At 39.7% G+C, this 20,127-nt stretch overlaps 1 protein-coding gene across 1 annotated transcript in view; it reads right to left on the bottom strand.

Moving 5' to 3' along the window:
• Positions 1-20,127, bottom strand: part of morn2 (MORN repeat containing 2) — a 137,133-nt gene that overhangs the window by 80,619 nt on the left and 36,387 nt on the right. The window contains exon 4 of the transcript XR_011355883.1: positions 6,333-6,402. The gene's annotated coding sequence lies outside the window, so the exon portion shown is untranslated. The remainder of the gene's footprint in view (positions 1-6,332; positions 6,403-20,127) is intronic.

The raw sequence follows: 20,127 nt of genomic DNA, 5'->3' as shown, positions 1-20,127 counted from the left end.
ACACCCATGCTGTGAGGGGGGGAAATACTGGACCTCTCTTTCCCTCCACCACTCGATCCAGGGTTGTCTGCTGCAGTCTGACAGCCTGGGGCAATGTTTTCTTCCAGGAGGTGGTCCTCCTGTCCAATCAAGCATCCATTGGAAGGGGACGCTCTTTCAGCAGGCCTCGACGTGCCCCTGCCATTTTCCTTGCCATTAGGTGCCTCCACACCAGGTCCTGGCTTCAAAGGTTCTTCTCTCCTATTTTTATGTCATATTTATATTCTGCATGAGTTCCCACATCTTTGATATCATTTATTTTTTTAAGGAGGGCAAGTGCCATTAAACTTCATTGCACATTATTTCCAAACAATATTTCCTAATCTGTATTGACTAGTAAATCTTCAATAATGGCAATCAAAAGAATAGCTTTTCAAGGCACAGCAAAGATCAAGAGATTGCATAGATAATTCTTGCATAGAATGGGCACAATTTGGATGGCCTGAATACCCTTCTAAGTTTAAATTTAAACATATAGCATGCTAACAGGCCCTTTCGGCCAAGCCTGTGCTGTCCAATTACACCCAAGTGACCAACAACCCCCAGTATGTTTTGAAGGGTGGGAGGAAACTGGATCACCCAAAGAAAACCCATGCAGACAATGGAGAGGGTACAAACTCCTGACAGACAGTGCTGATTTCAAACCTGGTTCACTGGTGCTGTAACAATTTTGTGCTAATCGCAGTACTGCCCACTTTGTTACAGATCGAGCTCAAAAGAATGAAAGAATTGGGAAGTAATCAAAGATTCTCACGTGGCTATCTTGAGCTTTCCATTTCCAGTGTTCAAATAATTAGCATAACATTTTAAAGTTCACTGAGAAATCTCTTGGTATATCTTGGCCCAGTTTATTGTCTCATCTTTCTTCAGTTTAAGACCAAGGCAGGTATGGCCACTGCTTCATGTCAGTTGTAATGATAGTGATTGTGGTTGCAATGCAACTAGCAATGCCTTACTGTTTGATTAGACTTGGCTGCCACCAGGGGCTGACACAGAGCAAGACACAAAGTATGCACATCTGTAATGGAGACTTGCAGTCTCATGGCATGCCTCGTGGTGCTGTTTACAACAATTTTAAAGTAAAGAACCTTTTCCTTCATCCATGTGTTGTCTAAGAACTCACAAGTACAAATATAAGATGAAACATGGAGTCAGAAGTGGGATGAAGGAAATTAGAAGGAGATACTTTGAAAGGTAAAATCTAAAGTCAGCAACTGATCAATGAAGAGAAGCTAACAAAGTGAAAAATTGAAGGATTACATCCACCAGCAAAACTTCAATTGACAGGTAATGTGGCTGAAAACAGCATTTTGAATTGTATTTAGTGCCAGTTGGAGCTGACGAGAAAAGTAATAAAGTAAAAACATCAATTTTCTTACACGCGGCGAGTGATGAAGCACTGGAAGTATATAATAACTTCACATTTTCTGCTGAAGGAGACAAAATGAAATTGGAAAAAAAATAATGGAACAGTTTGAGGCATACTGCATACCTAAATGTAACGTGACATTTGAGAGGCACAGATTTTTCATGTGTATAGAAAATGGAAGAAAGTATTGATCAGTATGTGACTGAATTGAGAAACAGAAGCAAAACATGTGAATTTGGTGGACTGGCGACTTGCTGATAAAAGCCAGATTTGTGTGTGGTGTTCCAGATAAGGGAAAGACTGCTAAAAGTGCAAAATCTAGACCTGGAAAAAGCCATAGTACTCTGTAGAGCTGCAGACTCTGTAAAATTGCAGGCAAAAGAGCCGTTCAGTGAAATTAGCTGCAACGTGGATGCAGTGAGCAAGAACAGACATAAATCATTTAACAAAAAGCGTGCCAAAGTGGCCAGCAAACAAAAATGAAAGGGACAATCAAAAGCCACGTCGTTGATGCAGTGCACAACACCTACCAAAAAAGTGTCCAGCATATGGTAAAACATGCTATATGTGCAACAAAAGCAACCATTATGCCCATTGCGGTAGGAACCAAGTGCAACAAAGCAAGGTTCATGTAGTAGATGAAAGGGAGATAGAGGAATTCTATGTAGATGTTGTCACTGAAAACAAGAAAGAAAACAGAGACTGGATGTTGAGATTAAAAGTGAATGACATATACATTTCAGTTAATTTGGATACTGGAGCACAAATTAATGTAAGATCAGAAACTGATTTTAAGAAGATTAGACCCAGACCAAAGATGTATGGAACAAAGGTGAAGGTGATAGGATATTCAGTACCGATATACCAATGCAAGGAAAATGCATGGTCAAAGTGAAACACAAGGACAAAGAGCATCATGGTACCAAAGGATGTACAGACCAAACTAGGTTCAACAACCTGTGAGAAACTGAATCTGGTAAAAAGAGTCCTCATTGTGAAAAGCAAAGGAGAGTCTATGATGAACTCATGAAAGAGTATAATGACCTATTTCAGGGTGAAGGCTGCCTTCCAGGAGAACACACAGTCAGAGTAGATAAACGTGTGCCACTGATAATACATCCATGTAGAAAAGTTCCATTTGTGCTTCAAAAGCAACTAAAATCAGAGATGGACAGAATGAAAATCCTGAATGTGATTCAGGAGATAGATGAGCCAATGGAGTGGGTGAGTTCACTCATTGTTGTGGACAAAAAGAATGGAAAGCTTAGAATTCACCTGGATCCAAGAGATCAAAACAGAGCAATAAAGAGAGAACACTTTAAGCTTCCAATGCGTGAAGAAATCATATCACAGTTTGCAAATGCAAAGTTTTTCTGCAAGTTAGATGCATCATCAGGATTTTGGCAGTTGAAATTGGATGAAGCAAGTTCAAAACTGGGCACATTCAATAGTCCATTTGGCAGATACAGATTCCTAAGGTTACCATTCGGAGTTGCCTCAGCTCCTGAAGTGTATCACAAAACTATCTATATGGTCTATGAGCACCTGGATGGAGTTGATACCTCAATGGATGACATCATAGTATGGGGAAGCACGAGAATGGAGCATAATGAGAGACAACAAGGAAAGCAAACCTGAAGTTGAATACAAAGAAATGCCAGCTCAGGGTGACAGAACTAACATTTTTAGGAGATATTATTGGAAGTGAGGGCATCAGACCAGATCCCAGAAAGGTTTTCGCTATTGGGAACATGCCAAGGCCACAATGTAAAAAGGACGTTCAGGGATATAATGGAATGGAGAGGGATTAAACTGCGATCTCACGGCGCCGGGATCGTCTCCAACAAAAGGAGCTGGAGGCAGGGTCCACCGCGCACGGAGCGAGGGGGAAGGCATCGCCAGCGAGACGTTCGGTCCGGCGTCGCTGCTGAAGCGCTGACCCAGCGAGGATGGTCCCCAACTCCAGCCGTGTCTGTGTGTCCGGGAGCCAGGCGGGCTGAGTGCGGCGCTCCGATCCCTGGGATTCGAGACTCTGAGATCCCTCCACACCTCCGGCGTCTTCATTTTCACCTTCAGTGTACATGCGCTATACTGGCGCAGCGGCCAGTGGGCCAACTCTAATATATATTTAATATGATCTTGCGGGCCAAATATAATTATATCGCAGGCCAAATTTGGCCCATAGGCCAGAGTTTGACATGTGTGCTTTACACTGAATGTAGTGTACACTCTGGGTAAGCTAAAGTACACAGCAGACATGTTGTCTCGAGCTGTTGACATGAGAGAGCCCACAAAAACCAAACTGGATGAAGACATGAATGCCTTCGTGGACATGATCACAAGTGCACTGCCCATATCAGATGCAAAACTGGAGCTCAAAGTCAGAGACAAACAAAACTGAAACACTGAGACAATTGAGAAAAAAACATCTTGGATGAATGGCCCAACATGATGCAGGACTGCTCACCTGACGTTTCAGAGTACTGGAACTGCAGGGCAGAACTGGTTGAAGACATCATCTACAAAGGAAGTAAAATCCTTATCCCAAAAAGTCTGAGAAAAGAGATGGTAAAAAGGATCCATGGAGGACATCTCGGAATCGAAACGTGTACGAAAAGAGCATGAGAGCTGATGTACTGGCCATGAATCAACAATGATATAACAAATGAAGTGTCAAACTGTAAAATATGCCAGAAATATCAAGCAAGCAATCATGCAGAACCACTAAAGCTGCACCCAGCATCACACAGACCTTACCAGAGGTAGGCATTGATCTATTCAAATGTCAAGGGAAGGACTATCTGTAGTCATAGACTATTACTCCCTATATCCAGAGGTGTGTAGACTGAACACCACCACTGCAGATGCTGTAATAACAGGTATGAAAGCCATATTCTCCAGACATGGTGTGGCAAGCGAGGTCTTCACAGATAATGGACTCCAGTTTTGCAATTTAAAGTTCCAACAGTTTGCAAAAGAGTGGGACTTTGTACACACCACCTCAAGTCCTCATTTTCCACAGTCCAATGGTCTAGTGGAAAAATAAGTGCAGTGAAAGGACTGATGAACAAGGCAAAAGACAATGGAACAGATTTCCACCAGAGCATGCTAGTATACCGCACAACACCACTCGAGTATGGTATGTCGCCAGCACAACTACTTATGGGATGTATGCTAAGATCAAACCTACCCATTCGGGAGAATCTCCTAAAAACAAAAGAGGGGGAGAAAGTGAGGAAGTTCAAAGAACAACAGAAAGAAAAGCAAAAGTATTACTTTGACAGAGAAACAAAAAACTTATTGGAACTCTACACCGGTGACCAAGTAAGAGTAAAAGACAAAACAAACTTATGGACTCAGAAAGGAACTGCCCTTAGTGAAGTCCAACCAAGATCATACACCATTAAGACAGATGAAGGTGCTGTTCTGCCAAGTAATCATCGAGACATAGTAGGTGGATAGACAGATACTGTTGAACAACCTGAATGCACAACTGAGAAGACATCATCTGAGGCAACAACTCAGATTCAAGGACAATCAATCAGGAGATCGTCAAGACACATGAATCCTCTTAAGCAACTCATTGAGCAAATTTAAAGACTCCTGTTATAGAATGAAGCAGTGCTATCCTCTTCGCTCTTCAAGTTTCAGTGTATGTAAATGTGAACACACAAAACAAGTTTTAAAATGTTAACAATGCTGATAATAATGAAAATGTAAGTTCTTGGTATTAAAGTTAAAATTGCAGAGTTGAACAAAAAAAAAGATGTTAGTTAAAAGTAAGCTTCTTTTGTTTTAAGAAAGGGAGATGTAATGATAGTGATCATGGTTGAATTGCAACTAGCAATGCCTTACTGTTTGATTAGACTTGGCTGCCATCAGGGGCCGACACAGAGCAAGACACACAGTATGCAGATCTGTAATGGAGGTGCTGTTTACAACAACTTTAATGTAAAGAACCTTTTCCTTCATCCATGTGTTGTCTAAGAACTCACATATATGAATACAAGATGAAACACCAGTGAGGTTTTTTTGATTAACCAAGTACAAGTTATAGGAACAACAAGTAGATTGGACAATACCATAATACTCCAACTTGCCCTGTTCTCCCCACCCTCACTTCCACTTCTGGTTGCATCAAATTCCTTCCTTCCCAACCATACCATCCTCCCTCCCCTGGCCTTGGATGGATGGCTTGACTGACATGAGGAAAGACTGGATAGATCAGGGCTATACTCATTGGCGTTTCTAAGAATGAGGAGGGATCTCATTGAAACATGTAAAATTCTGACAGGACTAGACAGTTTATTTGCAGGAAGAATATTCCTAATGTTGGGGAAGTCCATAACGATGGGCCACAGTGTAAGGATAAGGAGTAACCAATTTAGGACAGAGTTGAGAAGAAACCTCTTCACCCAGAGAGTTTTGAACGTGGAACACCCTAACACAGAAGGTTGTTGAAGCTAATTCATTAGATATATTCAAAAGGGAGTTGGCTGTGACCCTGATGAATCAAGGAATATGGAAAGAAAGCAGGAAGTTTCACGATCAGTCATGATCATATTGAATGGTGCTGTAAGCTTGAAGTCTGAACAGTCTACTCCTGCACCAAATTTTATGATTCTATGAAAGGGAAGTGAAAGTGAAGTCACATCCACTCCTCAGAATCTTATGTGTTCAATAAGATCACCTCTCATTCATCCCAGTGAGTACAAGTCCAATCAACTCAAACTCTCTCCATACATCAATCCCTTCATCCTGGTTTCACCAGCATCTTGTCACATTGCATCAAAGTTTCCCAAGTTTTATACTTCATGCTCTTTGCTGTATATATTTTAGAATTTTTGTTTGACAATAATCTGCAGCAATTTACTTATAATATGTTAGTCTAGGTTTACTAGCAATGGATAATTCTATCACCTACCTTCAGTTTTCTTCTCCATTGGTAATTTCTTAAGTTTAGGCCAGTTTTCTTCTGGATGGTCTCTCCGGTCCTGCACCCATTAAACAGAGTTGTTTGTCAATTTTAAGTATTTATTTGTCCTGATTCACCACCAACCATGTGAGGCTAGAAAAAGCCTTACATGTTCAAAGTTCTGCTTTCCTTAGAGATAGGATGAGAGATACCATTAATAATTTGCCTTAAATGTAGAAGTTAGTGTATATTACTGGTTTCTAAGTGGTTGAAATTTTTTTCTGTATTATCTAAGGTTAAGTTTCAAAGGTGGGAATTATTAGTTTGGCTTTTCAATCTGGTCTTAAGGATCAAAGTGAAGCAAAAACTAAAAAGTAAAAGTAAACCAAATACATTTAGTGGGTCGTCACATTTATCATGCTTGTCATACTGTACTTAAGCATGGAATAATAATGGCAACAGGAGCACTTTCTGTGGGATCCACAATGACCAAGCCCAAGATATAGTAAACTCCAATAATATGTTATCCACTTATTCAGAAATCCTATAGTTCAGCATCTGAGTCAAAATTCTGATTTATTATCAGAGTACATACATATCACATACAAACCTGAGATTCTTGTTCCTGTGGATGAGACAGAATTGCCATTTATTGGTAGTGCAAAACAAAAAAAAAGCTGCAATCAATGTGCTTATGTAAACAAACAGTGCAATGCAGAGAGAAAAAAATCAATAAAGTGCAAAAATAAGAGTACTTAAATGAATCCCTGATTAAGTTTGTTATTGAGGACTCTGATGGGGGAGGGGTAGCAGCTGTTCCTGAACCTGGTGGTGCAAGTCTTGTGGCACCTATACCTCTTTCCTGATAGAATTAGTGAGAACAGAATGTGTGCCGGGTAACATGGATCCTTGATGATTGTTAATGCTCTCTGATGGCAGTGTTCCCTTTAGATGTTCTCAGTGGTCGGAAGAATTTTGCCTGTGATGTCTTGCGCTGTGTCCACTTCCTTTTGTAGGGCTTTATGTTCGGGGAATTGATGTTCCCATGCCAGGTAATCAGGAGATATTTCTTTCACTCCCTTTCAACTTACTTGGGCTCAGGTTCATGTACTATCTTTTGATTTACCAGGTACCGGTTTCCCATGCTTCCTTTAAATTGACCAGGATTCTGTTTTCCACACTCGCATTAAATTTGCTGGATTCACTGAGAAATTTGAAGGGAAAAGTGAATTAAAAGTGTGTTAGAATATTAATAGGAATAACATAATCAGAATTTATTGTCATGAACAAGTCATGAAATTCGGTGTTTTGTGGCAGCATCATGGTGCAAACATTGATATTATAACCATTTTATTAAAAAAATAAAAATAATAATACACAAAAAGTAAGGCCGTGTCTTTGGTTCATTGATTATTTAGGAATCTGATGGCAGCGGGGAAGATGCTGTCCTTGTGCCGTTGTGTCTTTAGGCTCCTGCACCTTTTCCACAATAGTAGCAGAATGAAGAGGGCATGGCCTGGGTGGTGGGGGTCTTTGAGGATAGAGGCTGCTTTTTTAAGACACTGTCTCATATAGGTGTCCTTGATGGAGTGAAGGTTGGTGCCTGTGATATCCTGAGAGTTGGCACCTCCATACCAGGCAGTGTTGCAACCAACCAGAATGATCTTCACAGTACACCTGCAGAAGTTTACAAGTCATTGGTGACATACCAAATCTCCTCAGACACCTCACAAAGTACTGCCGATGCCGAGCCTTCTTTGTGATTGCATCAAAATGGGGGCTCCAGGACTGATCTTCGGAGATGTTGACTCCCAGGAATTAGAGGTTTTTAACCATCTCCACTTCTGAGTCCTCAATGAGGACTGGGTCATATTCCCCTGACTTGCTCCTAAAGTCCACAATCATCTTCTAGAAAAATTGGCTGGACCAGCACCACCAAAATCCCAAGTGTACCAGATTAATGAAGTTTTGTTTTGTATGGAAAGAACTGAAGAGTAGAATTGACATGGAAGGTCAACAAGTTCAAGGAACAGTAAGACCTGTTCTTATTTTTTATGCTCTTATGTTCCTATCATCAGAGATTACAGTGGAAGAGATGAGGCTCAGAGTCAAAAATTGTTGTGTATTCAAGGTGTCTTTGGCTTGGCTTCGCGGACGAAGATTTATGGAGGGGGTAAAAGTCCACGTCAGCTGCAGGCTCGTTTGTGGCTGACAAGTCCGATGCGGGACAGGCAGACACGGTTGCAGGGGAAAATTGGTTGGTTGGGGTTGGGTGTTGGGTTTTTCCTCCTTTGCCTTTTGTCAGTGAGGTGGGCTCTGCGGTCTTCTTCAAAGGAGGTTGCTGCCCGCCAAACTGTGAGGCGCCAAGATGCACGGTTTGAGGCGATATCAGCCCACTGGCGGTGGTCAATGTGGCAGGCTCCAAGAGATTTCTTTAGGCAGTCCTTGTACCTTTTCTTTGGTGCACCTCTGTCACGGTGGCCAGTGGAGAGCTCGCCATATAACACGATCTTGGGAAGGCGATGGTCCTCCATTCTGGAGACGTGACCCACCCAGCGCAGCTGGATCTTCAGCAGTGTGGACTCGATGCTGTCGACCTCTGCCATCTTGAGTACTTCGACGTTAGGGATGAAAGCGCTCCAATGAATGTTGAGGATGGAGCGGAGACAACGCTGGTGGAAGTGTTCTAGGAGCCGTAGGTGATGCCGGTAGAGGACCCATGATTCGGAGCCGAACAGGAGTGTGGGTATGACAACGGCTCTGTAAACGCTTATCTTTGTGAGGTTTTTCAGTTGGTTGTTTTTCCAGACTCTTTTGTGTAGTCTTCCAAAGGCGCTATTTGCCTTGGCGAGTCTGTTGTCTATCTCGTTGTCGATCCTTTCATCTGATGAAATGGTGCAGCCGAGATAGGTAAACTGGTTGACCGTTTTGAGTTTTGTGTGCCCGATGGAGATGTGGGGGGGCTGGTAGTCATGGTGGGGAGCTGGCTGATGGAGGACCTCAGTTTTCTTCAGGCTGACTTCCAGGCCAAACATTTTCCGCAAAACCTCAGAAACTGACATGCAACCAACATGGCCAGGAAATCCTTGTCAAGTTCACCATCTCACAGGTAACACTCATAATCAAGAATGTTGAGCACTGGTGCACCTCAGGGCTATGCACTCAGCCCACTCCAGTTCATGCCACTGACCTACGACTGCATCGCCAGATCCAGCTCCAACAGAGACATCAAGTTTGCAGGTGACACAACAGTAGTTGGCCTCATCAGCAACAAAGATAAGTCAAATTACAGAAATAAAGTGGAAAATCGTGGGAAATGGTGCAAGAGTAACAACTGAAGTCTCAACGTGGACAAGATGAAGGAAATCATTGTGGACTTCAGGAAGACCAGGAACGACCACCCTCTACTACACATCAATAACTCCGTAGTAGAGAGAATGGAGAGCACTATGTTCTATGGTGCTCACTGAACTAGTGACACACAAAAAAGAAGAAAAGACACTGGCAGAGAAAGGAGAAGGCCTTAACTGCAATGAAGAAACAGGGAGCCATCATGGAGAAGAGAGCCCATTCTCCAAGGTTGGTGATGAACCCGCAGAGTCACGATCCCCCGAATGCTGGACTGCAAAAATGGCTCTTTGAGCCAAACAAAAGTGCGCAGTGTGCTTACTAAGGAAAAGGAGAACACCGATGGGAGGGGGGTCAGCTGAGGAGCAGGCAAATACAACGCGACCAGCTGAGGGATGCCCGACACCAGGGCTCTCAGCTGAAAGAAGAGGAAAGCGACAGGAAAAGGAGTGAAAGGAAAGAAGAGCAGCAGCAGGAGCTCCAACAGATGAGTAGCCCAGAAGAAGAGGACCAACAGCAAGAGGCCAAGCAAGAAGAAGCCCAGCAAAGTGAGACAAGCAACTCCTCAGGAAAGTCAGAAGAGACACGGATACAAGGAAGAGAAGAAGAAGACTCAAACACAGGTACAGACACAGAAGAAGACCAAGATCTGCACAGAGAAATAGAAGGTAAAACAGATGGACAGAACATAGATTAAAAAATTTTCAAGAACAAATGAGAGCATTAAAAGAATGGTTGACATTAGAATCTAGTGAAATTAAAAGAATAATGAAAAGTACAGAAGAAAAAGTGAATAGATTAGAGCTGGTCATGACAGAAATAGGGAAAAGATTTGAAAATGTGGAAGAACGAGAAACGGCTGTAGAAATGGAAGTGAATGACTTAAGAAGAAATTTGGAAGAAAGTGACAAAAAAGTTAACGAGTCACAAGAGCTGTTAGCTCAGAAAATTGATATGATGGAAAATTATAGTAGGTGAAACAACATAAAAATAGTGGGCCTAAAGGAAGATGAAGAAGGCACAGATATGAAAGAATTTATAAAAGAATGGATCCCAAAGGTCCTGGGAATGACAGAAATACAGAAAGGAATGGAAATAGAAAGGGCACACAGAACACTAGCTCCGAAACCACAGACACATCAAAAACCAAGATCCGTTTTAGTAAAATTTTTGAGATATACGACAATAGAAAATATACTGGAGTGGGCAAGGAATAAAATTAGAGAAGACAAAAACCATTGGAATACAAGGGTCAAAAAATATTTTTTTACCCAGACATAAATTTTGAACTCTTCAAGAAGAGGAAGGAGTTTAATACAGCAAAATCAATCCTATGGAAAAAAGGGTATAAATTTATGTTAAGATATCCAGCTGTGCTTAAAATATTTATCCCTGGGGAGCAAAACAGACTGTTCTCAGATCTGGAGGAAGCACAAGAATTTGCAGAACGCCTGCAGGACAGTAGGAAGATGAAGAGATTTCACAAGAATGAAGAACGGTAACAAAATACATATAAAGATGTAAAAATAATGTATATGTAAGAACTAAAGAAGGGAAAGAAAAGGGAAGAAAGGAAGTAAGGGGAAAAAAAAAGAGGGTGAGCTTTGTTCTATGTGAAGAAAAAAGTCTTTTCTTGGGGGGGTTGGGTGGGAGAGAATAACATCACTGCAAAATCAGTTGATGCTTGTGAGCAGGTTCGCAATCAAAATGGAAAGGGGAGTTGTGGTTGCCCAGCAAGGGATAAGGGGCAACTCAGAGGGGGGGGGAATATTTGGGGCTAAGGGAATATTAGATGTGGGAGTTGTTGAAGTATTTTATGTTTTAAATGTGTTGTCATACATTGAGTTCAAAAAAGGAAAATTGAGAGATGAAAATGGGGAAAAGGGGGATGGTGGTGGTGAGGAAGTAGAAATGAGGTGTAAACAGGATATGAGATGGCCATGTTCAACTATATGACTATAAATATTAATGGAATACATAACCAAAGTAAACAAAAGAGGCTATTAAATTTCCTGAAAAAAGAAAAAATAGACATAGCATTTGTGCAGGAAAAGCATCTAAATGAAGTTGAATATAATAAATTAAAGAGAGATTAGGTAGGGTACGTAGCGGCAGCATCATATAATTCAAAAGCCAGAGGTGTAGCTATATTAATAAAAATGTACCCAATCAAAATAGAGGAGGAAATAATAGATCCATCAGGGAGGTATGTAATGATAAAGTGTCAGATATATACAGAATTTTGGAATTTGATCAATATATATGCACCTAATGAAGAGGATCAAAAGTTTATTCAAAATATTTTTTTGAAGATTGTAGATACCCAAGGGAATATTTTAATAGGAGGGGATTTTAACCTTAATTTTGATCCATTGTTAGATAAATCTGGACAAAAGACTAGCAAAAAGAATAAAATGGCCAAATTTATGGTTAAATCAATGCAGGAAATGAAACTTATGGATATATGGAGGAGGCAGCACCCAAGGGAGAAGGAATACTCATATTATTCAAGTAGGCATAAAACATACTCAAGGATTGATATGTTTTTGTTGTCGGCCCACATTCAAGGAAGAGTTAGGAAAACTGAATATAAAGCTAGATTGCTATCTGATCATTCACCCCTGTTATTAGCAATAGAACTGGAGGAGATCCCACCAAGAACATATAGATGGAGGTTAAACTCCATGCTACTTAAAAGGCAGGAATTTAGAGAGTTTATTGAACGCCAAATTAAAATGTAATTTGAAATAAATACGGAATCAGTGAAAGACAAATTTATATTATGGGATGCAATGAAACCCTTCATTAGAGGACAGATAATAAGTTATGTAATGAAGATGAAAAAGGACTACAACCAGAAAATAGAACAGTTGGAAAGGGAGATAGTAAGTTCAGAAAAGGAACTAGCAACAAGGGATGATATAACAAAAAGAGAATTGGCGGACAAAAAAATAAAATACAAAACATTACAAATGTATAAGGTGGAGAAGAACATAATGAAAATAAAGCAAAAGTATTATGAGCTAGGAGAAAAATCACAACATATTAGCCTGGGAACTTAAAACAGAACAAGCTAAAAGAACTGCATTGGCATCAAGGAAAAAGGACAAACAAATTACATATAATCCAATGGAGATTAATGAGAACTTTAAGGAATTTTATGAACAATTATACCAAACTGAGAACAAGGGGAAAGATGTTAAAATAGAAGAGCTTTTAGTTAAAATTGAAGCGCCAAAATTGCAAGAGGAGCAAAACAAACTAATAAAGCCATTTGAAATAGAGGAAGTACAGGATATATTAAAAAAGCTGCCGAACAATAAAATGCCTGGAGAAGATGGATTCGCGATAGAATTCTATTAAACATTTAAAGAGTTATCAATTCCTCCTCTCCTGGAAGTAATGAACCAGAATGAAGAAACGCAGAACTTGCCAGATTCATGTAAGACAGCAATAATTACAGTAATACCAAAGATGGGGAAGGATCCACTAACACCAGCATCATATAGACCAATATCTCTACTTAATTCAGATTATAAGATAATAGCAAAATTATTAGCAAACAGATTGGCCAACTGTGTACCAAAAATAGTAAAACAAGATCAAACTGGATTTATTAAGAAAAGACGAACAGTGGATAATGTCTGTAAATTTATTAATCTAATTCATGCAGTTCAAGGAAATAAGAAGCCAACAGTGGCTGTAGCTTTAGACACAGAAAAAGCCTTTGACAGGGTAGAATGGAATTATTTATTCAAAGTATTACAGAGATTCATTCTACCAGAAAAATATATTAATTGGATTAAAGCATTATATAATGGACCATTGGCGAAGGTAACAGTAAATGGATATGTATCGAACCAATTTAAATTATGTAGGTCAACTAGGCAAGGATGTCCATTATCTCCCTCACTGTTCGCTTTAGCAATAGAACCATTGGCAGAACTGATAAGAACAGAAAATAAAATAAAAAGGATAAAAATAGAGGAGTATAAAATCAGTTTATTTGCAGATGACATCATAGTATACTTAACAGAACCAGAAATATCAATAAATGAACTACATAAGAAATTGAAGGAGTATGGAGAAATATCAGGATACAAGATCAATGGAAATAAAAGTGAAGTGATGCCAATGAGTAATGCAGATTATACAGAATTTAAAAAAGAATCACCATTTAAATGGCAAACACAAGCAATCCGATACCTAGGTATTAGGTTAGATAATAATTTAAGCCACTTGTACAAATTAAATTATCAGCCACTAATAAAGAAATTGCAGGAAGACTTAGAACATTGGAAAGAATTACCGCTAACGTTGAGAGGGAAGGTAAATTGCATTAAAGTTAATGTCTTCCCAAGGATACAATATTTATTTTAATTTTTGCCAATTCCCTTAACAGAGAAATTCTTTAATGAACTAAAGAGAATAATAAGGAAATTTTTATGGAAAGGGTGGAAACCGAGGATAGCGTTAGATAAATTAACAGAGAGGTACAACCAAGGTGGTTTGCAGTTACCAAACTTTAAAAATTATTATAGAGCAGCACAATTAAGGTATTTATCAGATTTTTATCAGACAAGGGAAAAACCAGACTAAGATAGTCCAAAGTGGGATGAAAAGCTGGTACAATATAAAAGCTCACCAGTATTCCAATATTTACTCAATATATGGAAGAAGATTCACTTAAAAAGGAAAAAAAAATGACCAAATACCAAAATTATTATTGATGCAAAATCAGCGAATCCCTTTTACAATAGATAACCTTTCCTTTAGAGAATGGGAGAGAAAAGGAATTAAAAGAATAGAAAATTGTTTTTTGGGAAATAATTTATTAACATTTGAACAAATGAAGTACAAATATGGAATAATTCATGGTACAATGTTTGCATACCATCAACTGAAAGCCTACTTAAAGGATAAATTGGGAAACAGACAGATTACCAGAAGGAAGCAGCTTTGAATATGTGATTACAGACACATTATAATTAAAAGATTTATAACCAACATGTTTTGAACAAACTGTAAGAGAAGGAAAATGATGAAATAAACTATAAACCCAAACAAAAGTGGGAAAAATATTTATACATAAAGATAAAAAATGAAACATGGGAAAAGTCATGCTCTGGAACTAGGAAGAATATAATAAACACAAGGTTACGCATGATACAGTATAATTGGTTACACGGGTTATTTATCATGCCCCAAAAGTTTTAAAAAATGGGATCCAACATTATCAGGTAGATGTTTTCGCTGTAAGAAGGAAATGGGAACAACAGTACATGCAATTTGGCCATGTGAGAAAGTGAAAAAGTTTTGGGAAGATCTAAATCAGGTATTAAATAAAATCACAAAAAAACATTCCAAAAAATCCAGAAATCTTTCTTCTAAGTAATATAAGAAGTAAAGAATTAGGCCTCAAACTGGATGAAGTGCAAAAAATATTTATTATGATAGCCTTAGCTGTAGCAAAAAAATGTATAATGTCAACTTGGAAATCAGAAGAGAGCCTGTGAATACAGCAATGGTACACAGAAATGAATAAATGTATTCCATTGGAAAAAATTAACATATAATTTAAAAAATAAAGTCACATTATTTGAACAAATTTGGGAGCCGTACATGGAACATAACAGAGAGAGAGGGGTTGCCTCAGACCTCCACCCCCTAAAATGATAAGAAGACAAAATGACTTGATCCAGTGTGTAAATGTAGATGACACATTTTTCTTGTTTATTTTCATTGTGTGATGACATTGTTTAATGGTTTTATTGTATTGTATATGTTGAATGTTTAATGGTTTTGGAGGAGGGTGGGAAGGGGGGAGGGAAGGTAGGGGGAAAGAAAGGGGAGAAAATGCCACTGTGTATATTTAAGAGGGAAATGTTTGTATGTATTTTGGTTGATATGGTTCACAGTGTGAAAAAAAACAAAACTAGTGACACACAATATCTCCTTATTTAAGGTGCAATAGCAACTGCACTTCCTGAGAAGACTGAAGCGGGCAAAGGCCACCATCATGTCAACCTTCTATAGCAGCTCTATCTAGAGCATCCTGGCTGGCTGCCGAGGTCAATTCACAGGACCATAAGAATGGTAGAGAGGATCACTGGCGTCTCCCTCCCTCCCTCCCCCCCACCCCCCCATCAACATGATCTACTGGATCATTGTCAGAGGAGGCACGCAAAATCATTGAGGACCCCTTCCACCCTACATGCAGCATTTTTCAACTGTTCCCATCAGGAAAGCGATATCGGAGTAGCAGAGCCAGCACCACCAGGCTGAGAAATAGCCTGTTTCCACAAGCAGTGAGAATGCTGAACAACCAAAGAAACTGCTCACACTAACCATCCAAGATTCTCACATTTATGAAACAATCTTTATTTATGTGTATATATGAATACTTGTCCTAAATATGTATTGTTTGTCTGTATGTGTGTTGTCGTGGTCACATACTTACCTTCGTTGGGAGCAGTGCCGGCTGCCACTGATGATGCACAGGGGTAATGGCACGCATGCGCGGGTATGTTAAGTGTCAGTATTTGGGTGATGAATCTCAGATGCAGCTGGAGGAGAGTGAGAGCTTCAGGTTCACCAGTGTGACTGTGATCCAATGAGAAGGTCAGAGGAGTTTAGCTGGGTGGTGTTTAGGGAGCGAAAGAATGCAATGTTGTATCTAGTGAATAATTTAAAATAAGTCAACTTCATGGTATGCTGAAAAAAATGAGTGAGTGTATTCTTTATTTGTTTGTAAGCTGTGATAAATCAGTGCTGCTACAGTGTGATGTCTGGTTGTGTGTCTACATGTTTTGCACCAAGGGCCGGACAACATTGTTTCGTCGGGTGGTACTTGTGCAATCAGATGACAATAAACTTGACTTGTCTTCAATAGTCTTGCCAAAATACAAGATTCTAGTTGGAATGCTAAGAAAATGCAGGAAACTTGACCAACTGAACACAATTCATTATATTGCTTGGATGGATATATTCCTGTTAACATATCACATTTCCTGCAACATTTGCCTGTATCAAATAATCACAATGTGATTGTGATACTTGCATAAAACTCTGAAACATAATCTATAAAATGGCAGCAAACATCTGGCATTCAGGCACTCTCAACTAAATGTAGAAAGCCTCTCTTCCACTGGTAGAAGAAACAAACAGTAAATGCTGAAGGAACTCAGCTAGTCTCGTACCGTCTAGAGGAGGTAAGGATCTATTACTGACGTTTCAGGCCTGAGCCCTTCTTTGAGGTACAAGCAAAAAGCAAAAGGCATCTCAATGAAGACTAGAGAAAAAGGTGGAAGAATGTGAGAGAAAGGAAACTAGACCAACAAACAAATTATTTTAATTGGATATGATAAGAGGAGAGGTGAGATTTGATTTTGGGTTTGTGAAGAGACAGAGGGAAAAGAGGAGAGAAAGAACTAGAAGAAAGGAGTAATGGGAAGATGGTGGGGGAGGGGTTTTAATGGAAACTGGAAAAGTCGACGTTAATGGCTTCTGGTTGCAGGGTGCCCAGACGGAAGATGAAGCATTGTTCCTCCAATTTATGGATGGTCTCAGTCTGGCAGTACATGAGACCATGGACAGACATGTCAGTGATGGACTGGGATGGAGAATTGAAATGTTTCCCTACACATACTTCTGTCACCTGTCCTGACTCATTTCCTAATAGGAGATCCAGTATTGCACTCTCTAGTTTCTATCTCTATAAATTGACTTAGAAATCTTTACTGAGCACATTTGACAAACTCCAGGCTTTTATAATATGGAAGTCCTAGTCAATATGTGGTAAGTTAAAATCTCCTACTATCAAACTTTGTTTTCAGCAATTGTCTGCCAGCTCTCTAGAGATTTGCTCCTCCAATTCTTATGGTCTATTGGGCAGTCTATAATACCCCATGAGTGTGGTCATTCCTTTCCTATTCCTCAGCTCCACCCATATAACCTCTGTCCTGTCTGAGCATGGCTATGATATTTTCCCTACTTCCCCCTTTCATCCCACTCGCTCTATTGTATCTGAAGCAACAGGACCCTAAAGCACTGAGCTGCCGGTCCTGCCCCTCCTGCAACCAAGTTTCACTAATGGCCACAGGGTCATAATTCCATGTGCTAATCCATGCTCTAAGCTCACCTGCATTTCTTACAATACACCTTGCTTTGAAATCGATGCCCCCCAAGAGCATTTCCACTATGTACACTTTGATTTCTGACTTTATATGCAGTCTTCACATCATCTTTTCTCTCCTCCACTCCTCTATCTGCTCTGGCACTCTGGTTCCCATTCCCCTGCAAATCTAGTTTAAACCCATCAAAGCAGTACTAGCAAACCTTCCTGCAAGGATATTAGTCCCCTTCCAGTTCAGGTTCAAATACTGTAGTCCTATCAGAACAGCTCCCACCTTCCCTGGAAGAGATCCTAACAGCAACCCGCCCCATCTCTTTAGCCACATTAAACTGCATTACCCTCCTATTTCTATCTTCACTAGCATGTGGCATGGGTAGCAATCCTGAGATCACAATCCTGGAGGTCCTTTAACTTTGGCTTAACTCCCAGAACTCTCTTTGTAGGATCTCATCACCCTTCCTACCCACATCATGGACCACGACATCTAGCTGCTCTCTCTCCCTGAGAATGCTGTGAACTCGATCAGAGATATCTCAGACACTGGTACCAGGGGGTCAACATACCATCCAGGATTCTTGATCTCTTCAATAGAACCTCTTATCTGATCCCCTAACTATGGAATTTCCTATCACTATAGCTTGCCTTCTCCTCCCTTCCCTTCTTAGCCACAAGACCAAATTCATGCCAGAGACCTGATTGCCATGGATTGTCCCTAGTAGATCCCCCACTCAACCCAAAAGTATCCAAAATGGTATACATTATTGAGGGAAATTGCAACATGGATCCCCTGCACTACCTGCCTGTTTCCTCTCCTTACTGTTACCTTCTTCCTGTCAAATAGGTGTAATATCATCCCTGAATTCCTGTCCATCACCGCCTCGGCCTCCCATATGATCTGGAGTTCATCCAACTCCAGCTCCAATCCCCTAACTCAGTTTATAAGAAGCTGCAGCTGGATGCGCTTCTCACAGGTAAAATTGTCGGGGATGCTGTTAGCTTCCCTGACTATCCACATTCTGCAAGAGGAGCATGTCCCTACCCTGGCTGCCATTCCCATTGTTAATGAAGTGGAGAAAACAAGATAAAAGAGATAAATAAAACTTTCCCTTACCTGTGCCTTCCAACTGAATCTTTTTTTTTCATGGATAGGGTTATCCTTATTTCACCTGCACTACCACCTCAGCCTCTTCTCGCCAAAGCCTCTTGATCCAATGCCTCAATTCCCCACTCTAACACTGGTTCACTTACATAATGGCAGCTCCGCTTCTACCACTCAACTATTCAAAGCAGCTAACTCTTATTCTCTCGCTTCAACTCCTGTTAATGCCAAAAAGATTTTCGTGTCATGAATTTTCATAGTGCCAAAGGCAATGTGGAATTGTTCATATTAAATTTACAAAAATTCAGTTTTATAGTCCATTCAAAGGCCTGCACAGATTACATTTGACTATATTTTGCAGTCACTGATGGAGAAATATGACAAGAAAGATTCAGGGGGGTGTCATACATTAATTTCCTCTATTTTCATATGTCAGCTATTGTTAAGAGAGGATCTGTGGTCTCCGATGGTGTAGCATTCCACAGAAAAATGCTCTTCTGGTCAACCTATATTTTCATTCAAAGATTGTGTGAATCAACCACAACATCTGACTCAGAGGAAAGAATGCTACTTCTGACCCAAGACTGACAACTAAGATCGATATTTCAATGGAGTAGTCTTCAATAATGAAAAATTCTTTCCTACACATCCTAATATGCCTTAAATCTAGGAGCTGATATTCATTTGAAGGCAGTGAGTTAAAACTTTATGGACTTGATGCTTAAAACTTATTAACAAAGCTTAAAACATTATGGATTGGGGAAGGATTTTTACTGTACGTTACTGTTAAGCCTTTCTTAGATTATTTTATAATTGTTTAGTTTCTAATTTTCCCTTTGCAAAGGAGTTTAATGATAACCCTTTAATGATATATATGGCATACAATTGCAGCAAGTGGCTATCAGTCCAATTACGGTTTTAAAAAAAAGACTTATTAACCAGGACTGTGGACTATATTAAGTGATCAAAATATTTAATTGAGTAAAATAACTTGGAGAAAAGCATTCAATCTAATTAATTACCATTTTTTGGTGCAACACATTCAAATTCTTTTAACAAGTATACCCTTGGTTCAAATATTGAAAAGTTGGAAAATAAAACTTACAGGTCATTTAACGTCCTTTCTAATGCATTGAATCTTGCAGGATGTTTAAATGATGACTCTTCTCAAAGATCCTGATGTTGAGCAAATCTTCGATGTTTACTTGATGTTTTGCATGTCA

This window comes from Narcine bancroftii, chromosome 4 (genome assembly GCF_036971445.1).
Source record: "Narcine bancroftii isolate sNarBan1 chromosome 4, sNarBan1.hap1, whole genome shotgun sequence".
In the NCBI taxonomy this organism is placed as follows: domain Eukaryota; kingdom Metazoa; phylum Chordata; class Chondrichthyes; order Torpediniformes; family Narcinidae; genus Narcine; species Narcine bancroftii.
This window is presented reverse-complemented; position numbering and strand designations above follow the sequence as displayed.